The sequence below is a fragment of the Protopterus annectens genome, chromosome 8.part1 (genome assembly GCF_019279795.1).
Source record: "Protopterus annectens isolate FY-2018-M chromosome 8.part1, PAN1.0, whole genome shotgun sequence".
Taxonomy (NCBI): Eukaryota; Metazoa; Chordata; order Ceratodontiformes; family Protopteridae; genus Protopterus; species Protopterus annectens.
Window position 1 is genome coordinate 392,391,825 of NC_056742.1, and position 20,413 is coordinate 392,412,237.

The window sequence follows — 20,413 nt, forward strand, 5'->3', positions numbered from 1 at the left end:
AAATTGGTACGCCTTCTTGCTCTAGCATAGACTAAATTCACACCTGCTGAATCTAGCTTTGTTTGTATAACTTGAGCACTAAACCAGACCATCTTTTTTGGAGAAGGTTCCCCTGCACCCTAGTGGCAGGAGAGTGCAGTTAGAACTTGTCTGATCGAAGACTGCTGGAATGGGGCTCAGTTTTTAGCTTTTTATTGGTTAATTTGTTTAAATCAGTTTGCTCATTTGCTACTGTTATCTTAAAAAAAATACACTTTATGCATCGCCGCTTACCTAGGGTTAAACTATTCCAGGTGCCATAAAGTTTGCTCTTCAAATTTTCCCTTAGAACTAGCCAGTTTTTTTAGTTTTAGCACTCAAATCTGTTTCTTTGAGCTCAGCACTTGTTCAGAACTCATTGTAAGCACTAAATAAGCTACAAATTACTACAACACTCAACTTTCCTCACTTGTCTAGAGGAAAACAGTTTTTAGTACTTAATAAATAAGCACCTATCCAGATATGTCTTAGTCAGCTCCCGGTGTTTTCTCCTGTCTACCTGATGAATCTGGGCATCTTCTGGTAATGTAGCAATTGCCTCATGTACACAGACAACGCACTCCTCCTACCACCCAACACTAAAACCTAGAAGTGATGCACTAATATAGCCAAACTGGAAGCAAAGCTCTCTTCACCCAAGACTGGACTAGACAGTCAAGAGGAGAAGGTAAACACTTGCATCACACCACACTCATCACATAGTCCCTCAAAACCTACACCACCAAAACACGCACCTACATTCGCAGAGGCTCTCAATAAAAATCTGCAAAGCAACAGAGACCACCAAAGCAGAAAGCAAGCACCCTCCACCCCCCAACACAACAAATTCAGTGTGCCACTCAACCACAGCCCATAAGGCATAACAATATACCAAACACTCTAGTCATAGGTGACTCTATAGTCAGGCACACTGATGTTCCACCAGGCTAAACAAGGAGAAAGTTACTGTCAGCTGCTTGTCGGGTGCCAGGATCCACCACATAATGCACACACTCAGGTCACTCCAAAACAAGTACAAATATGACTCTGGCATTGTCCATGTTTGTGGGAATGACCTGAGACATACCTCCCTGGACTACATGAAAAGAGACATGAAGGAGCTCTCCGATCTTGTAGCCCAGGCAGGTATGACCCTGGCCTTGAGTAGCATCCTGCCATCACCCAGAATGATACCACAGTGCATGGACAAAATGATTGACTTCAACAATTGGCTAAGCTTCTAGTGTCATTCTGAAGGATCCAGTATCTGTCTGGGATGACATGATTGACAGACCACAATGCTTTGCCAGAGATGACCTGCATCTGTCGCCCTTGGGATTCTGGATACTGGCTAAGGCTCTTGCCACCCCTATAGTGCCTTTTTTAGGCAAGATACAAGCAAGCAAAATCTGAGGGTAATGCTACTCAATGCGAGAAATCAAAATCTCTGGAGAACATCGACATCTGTGCAGTGACAGAGACCTGGTTCAAGGCTCCAGAGAGCACCACTGCATTACCATGCTATAATTCATACCACACCTTTAGGCCACCTATCCTGGACTGAAACACTAAAGGTGGAGGTGTGTCCATATTCATTAAAGATAGCCACACCTCCAGGCTAATTGCTCAGCATAATGCATCCGAGGTTATCTAAGTGCAACTAACTCTGGGCAAGACCGCAATCCAAATTGTAACTTGCTACAGATCCCCCACCATGCCCTAGGATTCCCATTCTTCATTTCTTGATACACGAAAATATTAGGGTACAGCCCAGCACCCTAACAATGGGTGATTTGAACTACCTCACCATTAACTGGGAAAACTACTCATGTACCAACTCTTTTGCTAAACGTTTTCTGGAATTCATAAATTCCAACGCCTTGGATGAACTTATCCACACCCCCACCAGGGGCAGCAATATCCTAGACCTGGTCATTACCAACATGGGTGACTGGTGTTCCACACCAGAGGTCAATTCCTCGTTGGTCAGATCTGACCCCAAGCTAATCACCCTAGACATACACATCCTGCCCCCACCCCCATTAGGGAAACCACCGTAAAAAATTTCCCCAAAACCAACTTTTTGCTTCTTAAGACAGAAGTGACAAACTTCACAACACCCATGCAGACGGACAATAGAGGTACAACTGCTGAATCCTACACAAATGCACTTTATAAGCACTTACACGAGTGCATGGATCGTGCTATCCCTGACAGACCCAATATGCTATCCTCCAAAAAAGGGAAGCCAATCAGGTGGTCCCCTGCCATAAACGAACTCTACAACTGAAGAAAGAAACTGTTGCAAAAAAGAGTAAAGTCCCATGATTTGAGGAACTCCGTGGTCAGCCTCAGTAAGAAGCTGAGATCCCTCATAAAATCCTCCAAAGCTAGTTACAAAAACAAAATTGCCACTGATTCTAAAGGCAACCACAAAGCATTCTATAGCTATGTCAAGAATCTCAATGGCAACACTCAGATCTGCTCTGAGTTACAGCACAATGGCACTAAATATACAGAATCACCCTCATACTAAAGATTGGGAGTTTTTTTTTTTTTTTTAAAGTCTTAATGCTCTTCTAAATTGCTATTCGCAGAGGTTGCATGCATGCTGACTAGCACACTACTGTGCAGTGTAGACCCACTGAGGACCACTCAGCTTTGACCAAACACCTGCACTCTTTTAGGTATCAGCCAAGCAGCTGACTTATGTTGTCTCCTGTCTTTCTCCTGAAACGTAATGTTTTTCTGCGTAGTGTTCATAATTTAGATTGTGTTGTGTTAAGTGGTAGTTGAAATAAACTATTTTTAATATCTTAAGGGGTAGATGAGCAAAATTATAAAATGCGTTTTTGAAATTATTATTTTTTTTTTAATTTGGTCAGATTATTTTGATATAGAAGCCATACTATGTAATAAGGGGACTTTTGCCCTCAAGGTATGCAGTAATGGGCCTGAGTTTGTTGCTTGTTGTCATAAATATTTCTCTTGAAATAGCTTCCTTCACAGTCTTATGTAGGTCCTTTTTGTCTTTGTCTTGCTGTCTTTTGAATCAGTTTCCCAACCTTTTCTTTAAAGTTTACTTTGTAAGGAGAATACTATCATTCACCAAACACTGCATTGTTTACGACTCTTGAAGGATGTGTAAATTTATGATTTTGCCATAGGAAAGGACTTTTCACATGCTTAAGAAGATATTAAATAACTTATACTTTTATTTTCAGAATCTTTCCCTAGGCTGCAATAGCGTTTTCATTAAGCTGACAGTCTCAAGAGCATCTAGTTTGGAAAAAATGTAGTTTGTTTACTCTTAGGTGTATTGTAAAGTTTTAACTGGTCATATCACTGATCACCGACCTATCCTGTATTGAGTTATTTGCAGCCATTTGCTACATTAAAAAAAAATAAAACAGCTTATCAGGAATAGTTTTCCCATTATGAAAAATGAGAGGGAAATTCTGCCTGGTGCAGATTGTTGAAGTGGGCAGTGTGAAAATTGCCTGAAGTCGGTGTGAATCGTCTTACCAAGAAAATCTCATCATGCGAGTCTTTTACAGAGTCTGCAATTTCCTTGTTTATTGTGGGTATGAAAAGTTAATTTTAAAGTATTTTTGTACAGCATTGTATTAAGAATGATGGATGTTTTTAATTCTTTCATTCCCCATATGATTTTTATCACAGGCAAGCTTTTGAATCTGTACCTACTTTGTAGTAAAGTCAGTAAATGCATAATTTACCATCAGAACATATTAATTTAAGATTCTGGCATATATTATTGGCCAGTATTTTCAGTGGAGTTCTGTATACAGGTGTGAGAAACTTTTTTATTAAATGCATATATACATCAGAATCCAATGTTGTCTTTTTTGTCCATTCCTCAACCTTTGGGTCTCTGATCCAACTTTGGTCACTTCCATAGACTTTGGCTCCATAGCTCAAGTTCCTCACCTTAACCACAATCCCTCTTTAGCCTGGATTACCTCAGACCTCTTTTGCCACTTCAGCTCAATGATGTAATCTACCGTAGCTCATGTGTAGACAGATAAGTTGCTTTTCTATAGTCTTATAGGGTTTTTAATATGTTACTTACCATCATCCCCTGTTTTATCTTTCCTGTTGTACAAAATGTGTACATATATATAAAAAAATTTAGTTTGACATGGGTTTTGTCTTTCTATATGGATGGGCCTTCTGCCTTGCTTTAATTCTCTGCCACTTTACCTCTTCTTGCTACCTGTTGTGGCTACGTCTGTCTTACCATTGCTGGTATATGTTCTTGCTTTTCTGTTGTTGAGAGAAGATGGCTGATGAGCCAATTGGATTTAAAAATTGTTTCTCATGTGGGCATAAGATCCCCAACATGGATACCCACCAGGAATGTGTTTATTGCCTTGGAGCGACTCATCTCAATGTGGAGTATGAGATCTGTGCAGAATTCAATCATTGTGTGTTTGTTGAGTGCCATAATAACTTGGCGGTGAAAGATTACTCCCATCTACTACTACTAGTTTTTCTCCTGGAGCTCCCTCCTCTTCTAAAAAATTGGCACAGAAGACCAAGGGGTTTCATCTGTAAAAGGCAAAGATTCTAGGAAGCAATCCCTGATCATTCTCCTTCCTCTGTTTTGGGTTCAGCTCCTCCACAAAAAGATTCCAAACCATTGTATACTTCTGGCTCCTTAGATGTGACAAGAGTTAAATTAAAGCTTCCACTCCATCAGTCATAAACATACACCCTGTAGCCTGTACCCTCGAGGATCCATTCTCCTTTCTTACAGAAGACCCCTTGAAGGACTTCAGGCCATGCTCAACTTTCTATCCCTTAAGTCGACTACTAGCCTGATGGAAGCAGATGTGAACAGGATGATGAGGAAATTTCTCAGGACCCAGATTCATTTGGGAGTCTTACTGGCTAGGGTCCACCATTAGTTGCTATGGTGGTAACAGCAGCCACCAAGAAGGAACTTGCCAAATAGAGTTTTCTGTCCATCCCTTCAGCAGAGAGTTCAGGACACTGGACAGATGTGGGAAGTGTGTTTGTTTCAGTAACTTTCTCCCTAAGGTCAATGAACTACTTGGCACAAATAACTAGATTTCAGAGGGAATTGATCAAGGATTTTTCCAATTCCTTCTTAGGGTCCATGTCTGCTCAGGACATCAAGACTATTTCTTCATAACTGTCTACCCTCCAGTCCCTTTTGAATGCCTCTATGAGGCTGATTTCTCATGCCTCAGAGGGAGCTTTGCGACCACGGGTTCAGGAATTGCCATGAGATGGCACACCTGGATGTGCCTTTGGGATTTTGTGGAGCCCTTCAGGTCATCATTTATCAGTGCTCCATTTGATGGATCCACCTAATTGGCCCAGATGTGAAAGAAGCTATCTAGGAGTGAACAAGATGGGAAGATCATTGTCTACCATAGGAATATGCTTCTTGACTCCTCAAAGGACCTTTTCAAGGAAGCAGAGAGGGGGGTAGGAAGATGACCTGGAATTCATTGGTGCTTGTCTGCAAGTTGTTAGGGTATTCCCAGGGCTGCTGTGGGGGACAGGTCCCCTGTGATAGAGGGGGTGGGGGGGGGTCTCTAATGGAAGACGTCACCCACACAGCAGAGAGGGCCTTCAACACCAGGGCTTCAGAAGTCCTTTCTCTGAGAAGCCCTTTCAGTGCTCCTGAAAGGTTGCTCAACTGCTGCATTGTTGAGGCAGTTTGGGGGGCACATATCCCTGCACTTGGAACCCTGGATCACCATCACCAAAGATATTTGGGTGCAGAGGATAATATTCAGAGGTTATTACATATGCTTTTGTCGTAAGCCTCCCAATTTGCTCAGAAAAATTCACAACATTCCACCCAGTCAGAGGACAGCAGCAGCTACAGCAATGGAAAGAACGCTGACAAAAGGTGTCATCCAAACAGTACCACAAGACCAGCAAGGATTTGGAACTTTCTCAAGGTTCTTTTTGGTGCCAAAGAAAAATGGGAATCTAAGACCTGTCTTGGATCTCAGCAACTTGAACTTCAAACACTCAAAGTTCTAAATGATCATGGTTCAGTCCATTCAGCCACTGTTGCTCAAGGAAGATTGGATGTACTCAATACATCTCCAGGATGTGTACTATCACATCAAAATAGACAGGTAATCCAAGATGTACCTACCCTCCCAGCTGGAAGGCAGTCACTATAAGTTCAAGGCTATGCCGTTTGACGTCGCCACAGCCTCTGTAGTATTCCGCAAGTGCACGGCAGTGGTCATACTGACTTGAGACTTCTAGGATTCTGGGTGTTTCCTTAGCTTGACTACTGGCTCCTCTCTACACCCACCAAGCCTATACTGATTCAAGCCAGTGACTGCATGCTCCAAGTATGTGTTCTACTGGGAATCACAGTGAACTAAACCAGTTCTCAGTTCTCCCCCACTCATGACCTGGAATTCATTGGTGCTTGTCTGGATATGGTGGCACAGATTGTAAGCTTGCCACAGACAATGTTAAACACTTTGCAGACCCAAGCATCCCACATTCTTTCTCTTCCCTGTCCTCCAGCAAAGTTGCTATTGCAACTTCTTGGATCCATGACAGCTTCCATTACTCTAGTACCTTTAGGAAGGTATCAGATGTGGGTACTGCATTGGACACTTGGCAGTGCATTGGTCAATAAGCCCCTGTCTGCACCAATAAGAATTACAAGGAGTTGTACAGAATACATAGCTAGGTGGATCACAACAAAAGAAGTTTCTCCAGGCTGCCCATTTATTCTCCTGACACCCTAAGACTAATTCTAAGGACAACCTAAAAGCATTCTATAGCTATGCCAAGAATCTCGATGGCAACACCCAGATCTGCTCTGAGTTGCAGCACAACAGCATGAAAATTACAGAACCAACTGATATTGCCAACTTCCTGGCAGATAGGTTCAGTGCTAACTTTACCCCGCCCCCCCACCCACCCCCTAAAGGGCCCATATCTGTTCAGGATGAATGCAAAGTCCCTGTAATTACAACTATGCAGGTGAAAGCTGCACTCTCTAAAGCCAAAAACACAGCATCCATGGGACCGGACAACATCCCAGGCTGCATTTTACACAAACTTCAGAACGAACTGGCTCCCCACTTAAGCACCATGTTCAATAATAGTCTTGCATCAGGCTTTGTGCCCACTGAATGGCGCACAGCAACAGTTATCCCATTCCACAAAGGGGGAGCCACCATTGATCCCGCGAACTATCGACCTATTAGCCTGGTGAGCCTGGTCTGCAAGGCCATGGAACGTATCATCATGGAACTCATAAACAAAGACATTGGTAACCTCCAAACTTTGGATCCCACCCAGTTCGGGTTTGTGAAAGGCAGATCATGCCTCCTGAACCTGATCGACTTCTTTGAGGCAGTCAACAAAGTCGTAGATGAGGGTAAGGTGGTTCACACAGCCTATCTTGACCTCGCCAAGGCGTTCGACACCATCCCCCATTCTGGAATTATAGCTAAACTTCCTAAACTAGGTATAAATCCCTATGTCACAAGATGGGTTGCCAACTGGCACATGGACAGAACCCACACTGTAAAAGTTGCAGACTCCAAATCTGACCTCAAAGCAGTGACAAGTAGAGTATCACAGGGTTCCGTCCCTGGACCTCTCCTGTTTGGTATCTACTTCTCTGAAGTACAGGCTAACACAGAAGGCCTCTGGCTAATGAAGTTCGCAGATGACTGCAAACTAGGAGCCATAGTCAAGTTTCCAAATGATGTGGACATCCTACAGAAGGGCCTCGCTGAGACAGATGCCTGGTGTCAGAGCCATGGCCTCAAGCTCAATGCCAAAAAGTGCAGTGTCATCTCCTTTGGTAAAAACTCTGTACCCATGAACTACCACATAGGCAGCAATCTACTTAATACCAAATGTGTGATGAGACCTTGGGACCCAGGTGGACAGTACCCTCTCCTTTGATAGTCACATCGCCACAGTAGTCAGGAAGGCCATCTACGTGGCACACCTCATCATAAAAGGGTTCTCAAACAGGAAAAAAAGAGGACATTGTTCCCCTCTACTCAACACTCATTAGACCCATTATAGAGTACAATGCTCCTTTTGGAATATACCTCAGAAGACATCTGCAGCAGCTGGAAAAGCCACAGAAGTACCTCACAAAGAGGATTACTGGCCTCAAACAAATGCCCTACACTGACCGTCTCAAAAAACTCCAGCTTTACTCCGTAGCATAGCGCCTACTCTGAGGTGATCTCTGCCTAACATATAAAGCTATGTCAAACCCAGAGCTGTTGGACATGCTACACCTAAAGAAATCCCAATCCCTCCAAGCTACATGCTCTAGGGACCTAAACAGGACATGCTGGAGGGATAGATTCCTGTCCCAGAGACTTCCCATAATCTGGAACAGGCTACCCATCTATGTCAAGCAAAGTTCTTCATTAGCACTGTTCAAGAAAAATCTTGATGAGTGGATGGGAAATAGGAAAAACACCCCGGGGATCACTTCTGTGTCTCTGCTCGACAGTGGCACAGGAAAATAACTTTCTTGGGTGGCATAAGCCAGGGAATCTTGTTGGCTAGGCTTATGTAGGCCCTTGGGCCGATAGCCTAGTACCTACCTATGATTACAGATGACTCCTAGCTGGGGGCCGGTGAGCATTACCTGGGAAGGATGGTCCAATGCACCTGGTCTTACTCGGATGTCAGTCTTCACATCGATGCCCTTGAAATGTGGGCAGTTGTTTAGCGTTTCAGGCATTTCAAGATGCTCTTCCTCTAGGGAGGGTTGCTATTCAGACAGACAGTATGTCTGGTACATAAACACAGGGGGTATCCTGATCCTACACCTTGTGTTGAAAGTCATTGAAAAAGTATGGTGATGAGTGATCTCTTCTGGCCACTTTCTTTTGGCAATGCTTATCCTGGAGAAGTCCAACATGCTAGCAGACAAATTGAGCTAGTCCATCTTATTCTCTCACAAGTGGTCTCTCAATACTGTAGTAGCAGAAATAATTTTTCATCATTGGGGTCAACCGTGCTGCGACGTCTTCACTTCCCCTCTCAGCTCCAATTGTGGCAGGTGCATTGCCCTGACCCCCCCCCCCCCAAGACACCTTCTGATCCACAGTTGGCCCCCTGGACTCCTTTACACCTTTCTTCCTACTCCTTTCATTCCCAAGTTTCTTCAGAAAGTGTCTCGGCAGTAGAGCAAAGCAATCCCCTTTTTGGCCCTGACAAGTATGGTTTCCCTTTCTGTGACCCGTACACCCTTTCTTGAGAGTTAGATCCCTCTCCAGATCTCCTGTCTCATCCATCAAGGATAACTCTTCAAGACGTTTGGTCCTTCCTTCAAATGAACTGCATGGTTTCTTCACTTCTAATGATGGCTAGACATTTCAGGCTTTCGTCCCTGGTGTGACACATCCTCACATCATCTCAGAAGAATGCTTATAGGAAGGTTTATAAGAGCAAATGGAAAAGATTTTCCCTTTGGGCCCTCCAAAGACAACTAGACCATTTTCAGCACCTATTCCAGCTGTCCTTGATTTTCTAGCTCACATTTTCTGCAGTGGAGCCAGCTGTTCTGCAGTAAAGGTCCAACTTCCAGCTATCTCTACTTTTCACATGGGAGAAAACAACTCATCCTTGGCACCATCAAGACTATGTAAAGCCTTTCTCCAAGATCATTTTTTATTGTGACTCCTTATTAAGGGTCCTACTTCTCCATGAGATATAACAATACTACTTCAAGCTCTGACTCAGCCCCCCATTGAACCATCTGCCAAGCTGCACTTAAAGCTTTTGTCTTGGAAAACCATTTTTCTGGTTGCTATCACATCAGCCAGATGTGTATCAGAACTCCAGGCTCTCTCTTCCCAGCCACTATATTTGATCTTTCACAAGGACAAGGTGTCCCTCTATACTAATCCTTTTTTACTAAAGATGGCTTCAGAAACTGCTATAAATGTGTCCATCAACTTTCCCGTTTTCTTTCCAAATTTTTCTAACAAAGGAGAATGCATGCTAAAAATGTTGTATGTTCATAGACAGCTTAGATTCAATCTCCACAGAACTAAAGATTTCAGAAAATCAATTCAGTTATTTGTTTTCTTTTCCAAAGTCAGATTGAGCAGGTCAAAGGTAACTTTAGCCAAACTGCTCACTGATTGCATTTCTTTTCTTTATAGGAAGAAAGGATTGACACGTCTAAACCTCCTAAGGCTCATTCCACTGTATCTGTGGCCACATCATCTGCTTTCTGGTCCAAGGCTTCCATAGAGGGCATTTGTGCAGCTGCCGCTTGGTCTATTACTTGTACCTTTATTGTGCATTACAAATTGGACATTTTTGTCTAGGCGCGGAGAAGCATTTGGCTCTGCTGTACTCTAGAATATCCTTCCCTGTAGACCACCCTCGGGTTTCTCTAGCTGGGGACTCTGCCCCTTCGGTTGAGGAAAAGATGAAAAAGACAACATCAGATAAAAGTTATGTACTCACCATAACAATGCATCTGTGTTTGTTTTCATCCTTCCTCATCCTCCCGCCCTCCAACTCCATTCCCACTTAGAAGATTTACATTTGGACTCCTCCTATGTCCTGAGGAGTGTTGCCTTCTTTGCTTTCTGATGAGCTCCAACCTTTCTCTTCTCTCCTTTAAGTCTTATGGAATCTGATTTGTAATTAAATTAGACTGTCTTGTTACTGATTAATGTGTAATGGGCAGGATGATATGCTGAATAGAGGGCAAACTGTGATGTAATCTAGGTTAAAGAGGGGGGATTATGGGTAAGAGGAGGAGCTCAAGCTACAGAGCCAAAGTCTATGGAAGTGGCCAAAATTGGAACCGAGATCAGATGAGAAAAGACAAAAACAGACAAAATAGATGCATCATTATGATGTGTACATAATTTTTATTTTTTGTTGGTTATAAATGTTTTTATCTTAATTAGCATAACCTTTTCGGCACATCCATGTATAAGGCTGGCTGGCACATTGTGGTTATTCTGTGTGATCTGTCCTTCCTTCTGTGATACAAGGATGACAGGCTGGGTTAACGACAACAGTTTTTTGTCAAGATGTTTGCAGTTTCAGAACCCTCTTAATGTTTTTGTTGCAGCTATTCTAAGCTGTAAAAAAATTATAAAGTCTAGATGACAGTCTGTAAGATGTATATATTTTGTTCATAGACTCATAGGTATTTACTAGGCTAACGACCACAACGGGCTTTTTTTAAGCCTAGCCATGCATCCCAAATGTCTGACAAGTTCTGATACCCTTGATAAGTGTAAGCAGGGACTTGGGAGGTAGAAACATTTACAAGCAGGTGCAAGGACGACATAAGTATCATTTTAACTTGATCTATAGTTCTTGTAGTGTATTTCTACTGTGTGCTGTTATTTTTGAGCTATACTTTGCTGTTAGTTGCACTTTTTAGCCTAGTATAGACTTTGTTCAGATTTGTGGACCCAGTCTGCTTTTGCAGTTTCTGAACACTTATCCAGCTTTCTTCTACAAAAGAGGGCCTCCCCTGCACCCTTGTGAGAGAAGAGTGTAGCTAAGGACCCATCCGAGTGTTGTTTGTTGGCCCAGGGCCCAATCTCTTGCAGTATCATTGGTTCGAGTGTTTTAAATCCATTTAATTTTGTTGCTGTTTATTGCCCATGTTTGACGGTGTGCACCATCACGCAGTGGTGGTTACCACTGGCGATTATAGATGCAAAGTCCCAGATAGATATATTTTCCATTAGTCAACTGCTTGTGTTCCATCTGAGATTTCTTACTGTTGTGCTTCAGTGCCTGGAGAGACACTCAGCTGTCCTTCTGAGGTACCAACACAAGTCTCACCCACTAAGCTTCTCACAGTTTAGAACTTTTTATTAGTCCCTCAACCATACCTGGTCCTCCTAGTCCTCTCCCCATTTTTGATCACAGTACTATACCTAGTATTATGGATGGACAATTTCCTACCATTTCTCCAGCCAGCCTGATCGACATGGGCATCCTGAGGCAGTGTAGCAAATTTCTCATGTACACTGACAACCCATTACTTCTACTTCACACAAATTCAGTGTGTGAGAGATGTATCTATATTAAGAATCTAGAGTCTGTTCTCTCACTCAGAAATTAGCACATCAGTTACTAAGCAGGTTGCCAGCTCACACACTTCACCTCTTTCACCAACCACGTGCACAACACTTAAACCCGCATATGCGGAGGTAATCACCAGAAGCCTACCTAAAGAACAGAGACCTCCCAAACATAAACACACTTCACATAATACATTACCAGCTGAACACAGTGCACATAACACATGCACTAGGGTCTCACCAAACAAGCCCATTAGGCAAAACACAAAATCTAATGTTTTGATAATAGGTGACTCCATTGTGAGACACGCAGATATCTCACTCACCAGACTGGATAAGGAAAAAGTCACAATCAGCTTTCAGGTGCTAGGATCCACCAGATCACACATGCACTCAAGTTTCTCAACAAGAGGTACTGTTATGACTCTGTCATTGTCCATGTTGGTGTGAACGACTTGAGACATACCTCTCTGGACTATATGAAGAGAGGCATGACTGAGTTCTCTGATTATGTGTCCCAGGCCTTAAGCCACATTCTACCTTCACCTAGGATGATGCCACAATACAGACAAAAAATGTTGACTTCAGCAATTGACTTAGTTTCTGGTGTCATTCCAAGGGGATCCAGTGCCTGTCAGCCTGGGATGATGAGGTTGATAAACCATGTTGCTTTGCCAGAGATGGTCTTCACCTGTCACCTCTTGGCTTTTGGTTACTGGCTAAGGCACTTGCCTCCACATAGTGCCTTTTTTAGGCAATGTCACAAGAACAAAATTCCCAGTGTAAAAATATTGTCAAAAAGCAACCTCATGGTTATGCTGCTAAACACGGAGTCTAAATTTGAAACTGCACTCACTGGAAGCATTACTCACTTTGGAAGATGCGGATGTCTGTGCAGTCACAGAGACCTGGTTCAAGGCTACGGAAAGCACCCCGGCCATGACAGGTTATAATGCCTTCCACACGTTCAGACCACAAAATGAATGTGCGAGAACTAAAGGAAGAGGAGTATCAGTATTCAACAAAGATAAATATGCCTCTAGATCGGTTAAACAGAACAATTCCCTAGAGTTACTCCAAGTGCAAATAACTGTAGGAAATAGATATTCACACTGCCTGCTTGGATGTACTTGAGTCGCTCAAAATAAAACCAAACACTTTGGTTTTGGGTGACTTTAACTGTCCGTCCATAGATTGGGTAAATTATATGTGGACTAACATGCTCGCTCAAAGGTTCTTGGACTTTACCTCTGATGCCTTGTAACAGATAGTTGGCACCCCCACAAAGATCCCAAACATTCTTGATCTGACACTCACCAACATGGGAGATTGGTGTACCACCACAAGTGTGTGGCCTTCCCTGGTGAAGTCTGATCATAAGTCAGTCTTGTTCAAAGTAACAGTTACATCAGACCCTACTTCAGAAGAAATCAAGATAAAAAATTTTCCCAAAACAACTACAGCCTCTTAAGGGACAGCATTAATAGCTTCAAAGCACCTGTCCCCATTGATGGCAAGGACACTTACTGGGATATGCACCAATGCACTGTATAAACATCTATACATTTGTATTTATGCAGCCGTACCTGAAAGGACCAAAGCAGGATGGTGGGCATCTGCTATAAACAGGTTGTACAATAACAGGAAGAAACTGTTGTCTAAGAACATGAAGGAATGGTCTCAGAAATGGAAGCACACCTTTCTCAGCTTGAAGAAGCAAACAAGGCATCTTGTAAAGTCCTCTAAAACTAAGTACAAATCTAAATTAGCATCCCTAGCTAAGGATAACCACAAGGCATTCTTTAGCTACTTCTGAAACCTTAAAGAAAAAGACCAGATTTGCGCCGAACTTGTGGTAAATGATACCACATATACTGAACCTGTTGAAATAGCCAACCTGCTAGTGGACAGATTCAGTATAAACTTCACCCCCTTCCCTGCCACATATACCCCAAACATTACGAGCAGGTCTTAATCATTCACTACAAGGCCAAAAACAGAGCCTCTATAGGCCCTGAATACATCACAGGCTGCATTTTAAATGGTTTAAAACAGGAGTTAGCAACATCATTGAGTACTTTTTTTAACCACAGGCCAAGCACTGGTTTTGTGCTTGCTGAATGGAAAACAGCTGCCGTCATCCCCTTGTACAAAGTGGGTGCATCCACCAACTCTGGGAACTGTAGAACCATAAGTCTAACCAGCCTTAATCTGCAGGGCCATGGAGAGAATCATCATGGACCTTATCAACAAAGATATAGGAGAACTTACCTTCAAATGCTTGACCCAACCCAGTTTGGTTTTGTTAAAGGGAGAGTGTGCCTGTTGAATCTGGTGGACATCTTCGAGAAAGTCACCAAAGCCCTGGATGAAGGCAAATCTGTGCATATGGCTTGCCTAGATTTAGCCAAGCCCTTTGACACAATCCCCCATTCAGGCATCATAGAAAAACTCTTCCAGCTGAGGATCAACATATATATTGTCAGGTGGGTTGCAAACTGGCTCACCGTCAGAACACCCACACACACAGTCAAAATAGGGGGATTCCACCTCCACCAGCAGACCTGTTACCAGTGGTGTTCCACAGGGATTGGTGCTAGGGCTGCTATTGTTTTGAATCTACTTCTCAGAAGTACAGGCAGAAACAAAAGGTCTGTGGCTGGCAAAGTTTGCTAATGACTACAAACTTGGTGCAGTCATTGAGCCCCCAAATGATGTCACATAACATTCTAAAATAAGGACTTAAGCATACCAATGATTAGTGCCAAAGTCATGGACTTAAACTCAATGCAGAAAAAATGCATTATCATCCCCTTCGGCAAGGGCGATGTCCCTGCAGATTACCATATTAATAACAACACCCTAAGCTCTAAATCAGTGGTGAGAGATTTGGGCACACAGGTTGACAGCAACCTTACCTTTGATCACCATGTCTCCACAATGGTTAGGAAGACTTTCTCCATTGCTCACCTTATATTTAAGGGCATAGCCTGTAGAACTAAAGAGATTATAACCCACCTGTACTTTTCCCTCATCAGATCATTAATAGAGTACAGTGCTCCCTTTGGTGTATACCTTACCAGGCACCTACAGCAAATGGAGAGACCTCAAAGGTTTCTCACAAAGAAAATTGAGCATCTTCAGCACATGTCACACATGGCCAGACTGAAATCACTGTCACTAAAACTCTGTATCACATAGACTACTCGGAGGCAACCTGTGCCTTGCATATAGAGAAACCTCTGATCCTGCCTTAATGGAAATGCTGCACATTTGTAAGTCAAATGGTAAACAATTCAGTCGCTCTAGGGACCTTAACCTAGCCTGTGACATCAACAAGACTTGCTGGAGAGAGTGAGAGGTCTCAAAGAGGTTACCTCTCCTTTGGAACAAACTCCCAAGTCAAGTTAAACAAAGCCCCTCATTGACCCTATTTAAGCGCAACTTGGACAACTGGATGGGAAACTGTAAATTCATTCCAGGGGTTTCACCTGTGTCCATCTTGGATAGGGGCAGTCAGTGCTGATTTAGATTGGCTTGTAAACATAGACCATATCTCTAGGCCCTATAGGGAACACGGGTTAAACTTGGCTAGACTTGTAAGGGCGCTAGGGCTATTAGCATAGTAACCTCATATGATCCTGTAACACTGGAGATTTGGGAAGAAAAGCTGGTGGATTACTGTTAAATAATGATAACAATTGGAGATGTAGATTTCTGACTTCAGAAAATGCACAATCTTATTTATTCAGTCTGTCCAATCAAACTTATGGGTCCTTGAGTTGCTTGTCAGATCTGACTCCAGCAGCATTAGTGCTTCTTCATTGAGCCTCATTAAGAATTTTCTTTCCATCATTCTCTTGTGACCAAGACTAGCTCAGATCTCATTTGCCACATTTGTGAACAGACTCTGATCTCTTTCTTGGCATTCAGTTAAGTGCTCCTCCTTGTTTCTTACAGTAAATTGGATAGCTGAATAATTTGCTCTTCTACATTTAGGTATTGTTTACTTCCTGAAACTTCACTCTACCTTTTAGTAAGTTAGCCCTTCTTTTCTTCCCATTTTCCATCTTAAAAAATGTTTTTGGTATATGTTTAGAATAGTTAGTTTTTTGCTGTTCATGTACTTGTAGACATATTGTTTTTGTTAATTCCTCAATAACTGGAACTGTTTGCTATCCCAGACAGATGCTTTTTGTATTTGTGTCAGTCTGTTTGTATGTACCTTAAGGAGTCAACATAGACAAGGATAAAGCAAATGTACCAGATGTGGACACCGTTACCATCCCAAGACATGCATATGAACCATCTATAGTGTGTTTGGGTGTGGATCATTTCATTGATGACTGCTCGTTTTAAATCCTTCAAGCCCAGAGCCTTGTCCAGTAAATTAATAAGCTTATCCTAAAGAGCCTTTTGCCTCCAGACCCAGAATCATCATATATAAAAAATCTGCTGATAAATCTAAAACTAGAGTCTCCGAGCCAAGGAAAAGGTACTTCAAAGAGTTGGAACCATGGCTTCAAAGACTTGTGAACAGAGGTACTTTTGGCTTTGATGCAGACACACTCCACCATTGACTCCAGGGTTGTCAGAACTGATCATGATTCTGGACAAATTTCCCAAGAGGCTCCCAAGCCTGACTTCATCTGAAAGGGAACTGTGTAGGATTCCTTCCTGGCCACTTTCCATCTCATTTCATCTTTTTGGTTCTTCAGGTCCTGCAAGAGTACTTAAGAAACTGATTTGAATCACTTGATGAGGAACATTCTGAGGATGCAGATCGAGGTGAGCATCCTCCAATCCCCTTTGGTTTTGAAGGTGGGTAGGACTGGTCCTATGTCCCCTCTTCTGGCTCCTTCCCTGATGCAAGCTTCACCACCAGCAGTTTCAGAGCCAGTCTTGAACTAGAAGCCTGCCCTATGGTGCTGACTCTGCTATCTTGTTTAGCACTCTGTGAAACATCAGTATCTTCATTGTAGTTGTGTTGCTTATGGCTATGTTGTCAGTGAAAGAGACTTTGGTGTTTGACTGTTCGGCTCCAATCCCCTCCTGAAAGCCATCCACACTGCTTTGGGCATGCCTTCTTCAACAGCAATCATTTCTACTTTGAAAGGTATGGACCTGGTTACAGAAGTGGCATCCTCTGATCCAGCAGACATTGATACTGCCTTCCCAAGTTTTGGGAAGGATGATCTCATCTCCTTTAAAATGAAAATGTAAAGCTCATTGAGATTGGTTCCCCCTCATGACTTCCACTTTCTCTTCTCCCATCAAGCATCCCTGGGTCAGAACTAAGCTTCAGACCTAAAAAGTTTCTGCTCAGCAGCAGGAAGAGTCCTCTAAAGGAGTTGGGACTTTTCCTCCCTTTGGAATCTTTCACATCAGACAGTGATTCAGATGATAGAGAGGGGTCTGTCAGTCTCCTCCTGAAAACACCACCTTTGGTGAGATTCTGGAATTCATGCGCCAGAGGGGATCATGGCCCACCAACAACACCCTCCCTTCATGAGGATGTTCTCTTTGAGACCTATGGCTCTGCACCCATCTACTTCTTAACAGACAAAGCAATAGATCTAGACATAAGGATGTCATAGCAGAAGCCCATTACATGCGAGTTGATGCCTAAAATTCTTAGACCTTCCAAGGACAAACAGCAATGGGCCAAGTCTCCACTGGTAGATTCTATTATTGTGGCAGCAGTGATGAAAAATGAGTTTACTTATGATGCAACTACTCTTCACCTCTTAACAAGGAGTCCAGGGCAGTGGACAAACTATGAGTGTCCAGGACACATTCACATTGAGGGCCTTAAACCACCCCACTCACCTGAACCAGTTCTAGAGGAATCTAGCCCAGCAAGCCCTGAGAAAGCAGTCAGCATCAAACTCAAGGAAACAGTTGGAAATGTCCCTGAGCACAATGACCTATATTTTAAACCCCTTCATGTGCCTCATGCATAATGCAGCTGATGGAGTGTGTAAGAGAGATATAGCATGGACATGACCACTTCAGTAATTTCTCTTCAATCAGACAGAATTTAGACATTAAAACTACACATTCCAAGCCCCTTCTGGAGTGCATCTCCTATGGCTGCTTTAATCCTCAAGGTTCTCAGCATAATGACATTGTCCATAATGATGGCCTTAAATTTTGCAACTCCTATCAGCTTAAGTGATTATAACCAATATTTGCAGACAGCATTTACAGTGGAGGTTAGACTCGTTGTTTGTACTTTCCGGTAGTCAAATTGTCCTTCAGCCTCCAGAAGCAGTAGTTCATGTGAGCAGTTCCGCCCTAGGGTGGGTGTGCATCACAAGAGGATCATGATCCAAGATTTATGGACTTCAGAAGAGGCCAGTCTTCTCATCCGCATGCTAGAGATGAGGGCAATTCTCTTGTGTTGCAGGTGCTATAGGACTGTCTTCTTCTAAGGGTGATTGCTATCCAATACTTCAAAATATAGCACTTAGGAAGCAATCCAACTCCAATAAAACACTTTTATTCAGCTTCACGAAGTAAAAAGACATTCACATAAACATTTCACATATAAATGCGTTTTCGTCCCCTCCTGACTTCATCAGATAAAATGCATGAAATCAAAGCCATTTTTATATTTGCTTAATTAGACCATCAACCAGTAGGATTTTCCATTCAATAAAACCATTCATTTACTATATAGCATTTACTATCTTATAAATTTAAATACTAAAACATAGTCTCTTAAGCATATACATTTATATTAACTACACAAATAAATATTTAATAAAAATTAATTTATCCTTTTTTTTTAATTCTTATAAAACACATAAAATAATAAAATACATATATAATTTAATTGTATTAAACTAGCAACAGGATTCTCCATCTGGTGGTCAAATACATTATTGCACTTCAAAGTTTAGCAGCTCTAATTTTTAAAACAGGAGCTAAAGACAGATACTCATTCATGCCAGGGAATCTATTGGCTTCCAACATTATTTGCCAATATAATTCTCTATTTTCTATATGTAATTCCCATAGCCGCCCTCTTATATCTTTAGTCACCGTTTCTAACACGAAAAAAGAAAATGATGCTTTATGACCTACTAAACTATGTCTAAAAAGGGCATTAGTATTGTTTTTATTTTTTACTTCATAAAGATGTTCATATATTCTTCTTCGGAGCTTTCTCTCTGTTTTACCCACATAGAAACCACTACATGCTTTACATAATACTAAATAAATGAGTCCATTACTATCACATGTATAATATTCCTTGCTACTAATTACTCTATTCCTAGCTACTAATTCTACCTTCTCTCCATTATATATATATAAGGGCATTGTGAACAATGGCCACATTTAAAAGTGCCTTCCTTACTACGTCCATAAGGGTGCACTCCTTTATTATTTCTTTCTATAATATTCTTAATATTTGACCCTTTCTTAAAAATACATTTAAATGGGGTATCAAAAATATTTAAATCTGATATTGCAGAGAATCTTCCCCATACTTCTTCTATCGTCTTTACTATAGCTTTAGCATCTCCGCTATAGTTAGTCACAAATGCCTGTTCAAATATGCTATTAGTATGCTCATTATCATGAATTATATCTATTTCACCAGAGTTCTTCCCTAGTATGGGAGCAAATCTATCAGCTCTACCTGTATTACTTCCTTTTTTACTTCAATTAGTTTTAATGGGTATCCTGTCTGTAAAAACATTTGTTCTAAGAACTTACTTTCAGCTATAAAATCATCATTCTCTGAACACATTTGACGTCCCCTAACAAATTGTCCTGGTGCAACGGTAGTATTGTTGCCTCACAGCAAGAGGTTCTCCCATTCGATTCTCGGCTGGATTGCAGTGAGTGCCTTCTGTGTGTAGTCTGCATGTCCTCCCCGCAGTTGGGTGGGCATTCGAAAGACATGCTTAAATGGGGCATGCCTTCGTTGAAGGTTGAACGTTGAGCCTGCACCTTGGCGTTCATGAAAATCTACTGCCAATCATTAGCAGGCTGGAGTTCTGCTGTGGCGACCCCTAACCAGGAAAAGCCGAAAGACAACATTTTATTATTTTTATTATGTGTTTTATAAGAATTTAAAAAAAGGATAAATGAATTTTTATTAAATATTTATTTGTGTAGTTAATATAAATGCATATGCCTAAGAGACTATGTTTTAGTATTTAAATTTATAAGATACTAAATGTTATATAGTAAATGAATGGTTTTATTGAATGGAAAATGCTATTGGTTGATGGTCTAATTAAGCAAATATAAAAATGGCTTTGATTTCATGCATTTTATCTGATGAAGTCAAGAGAGGACGAAAA

The 20,413-nt window shown here is 41.9% G+C and overlaps 1 protein-coding gene across 1 annotated transcript in view; it reads left to right on the plus strand.

Annotated features, from left to right (window-relative positions):
• Window positions 1–20,413, plus strand: part of LONP2 (lon peptidase 2, peroxisomal) — a 1,625,174-nt gene that overhangs the window by 861,557 nt on the left and 743,204 nt on the right. The gene's annotated exons all lie outside the window — the stretch shown is intronic.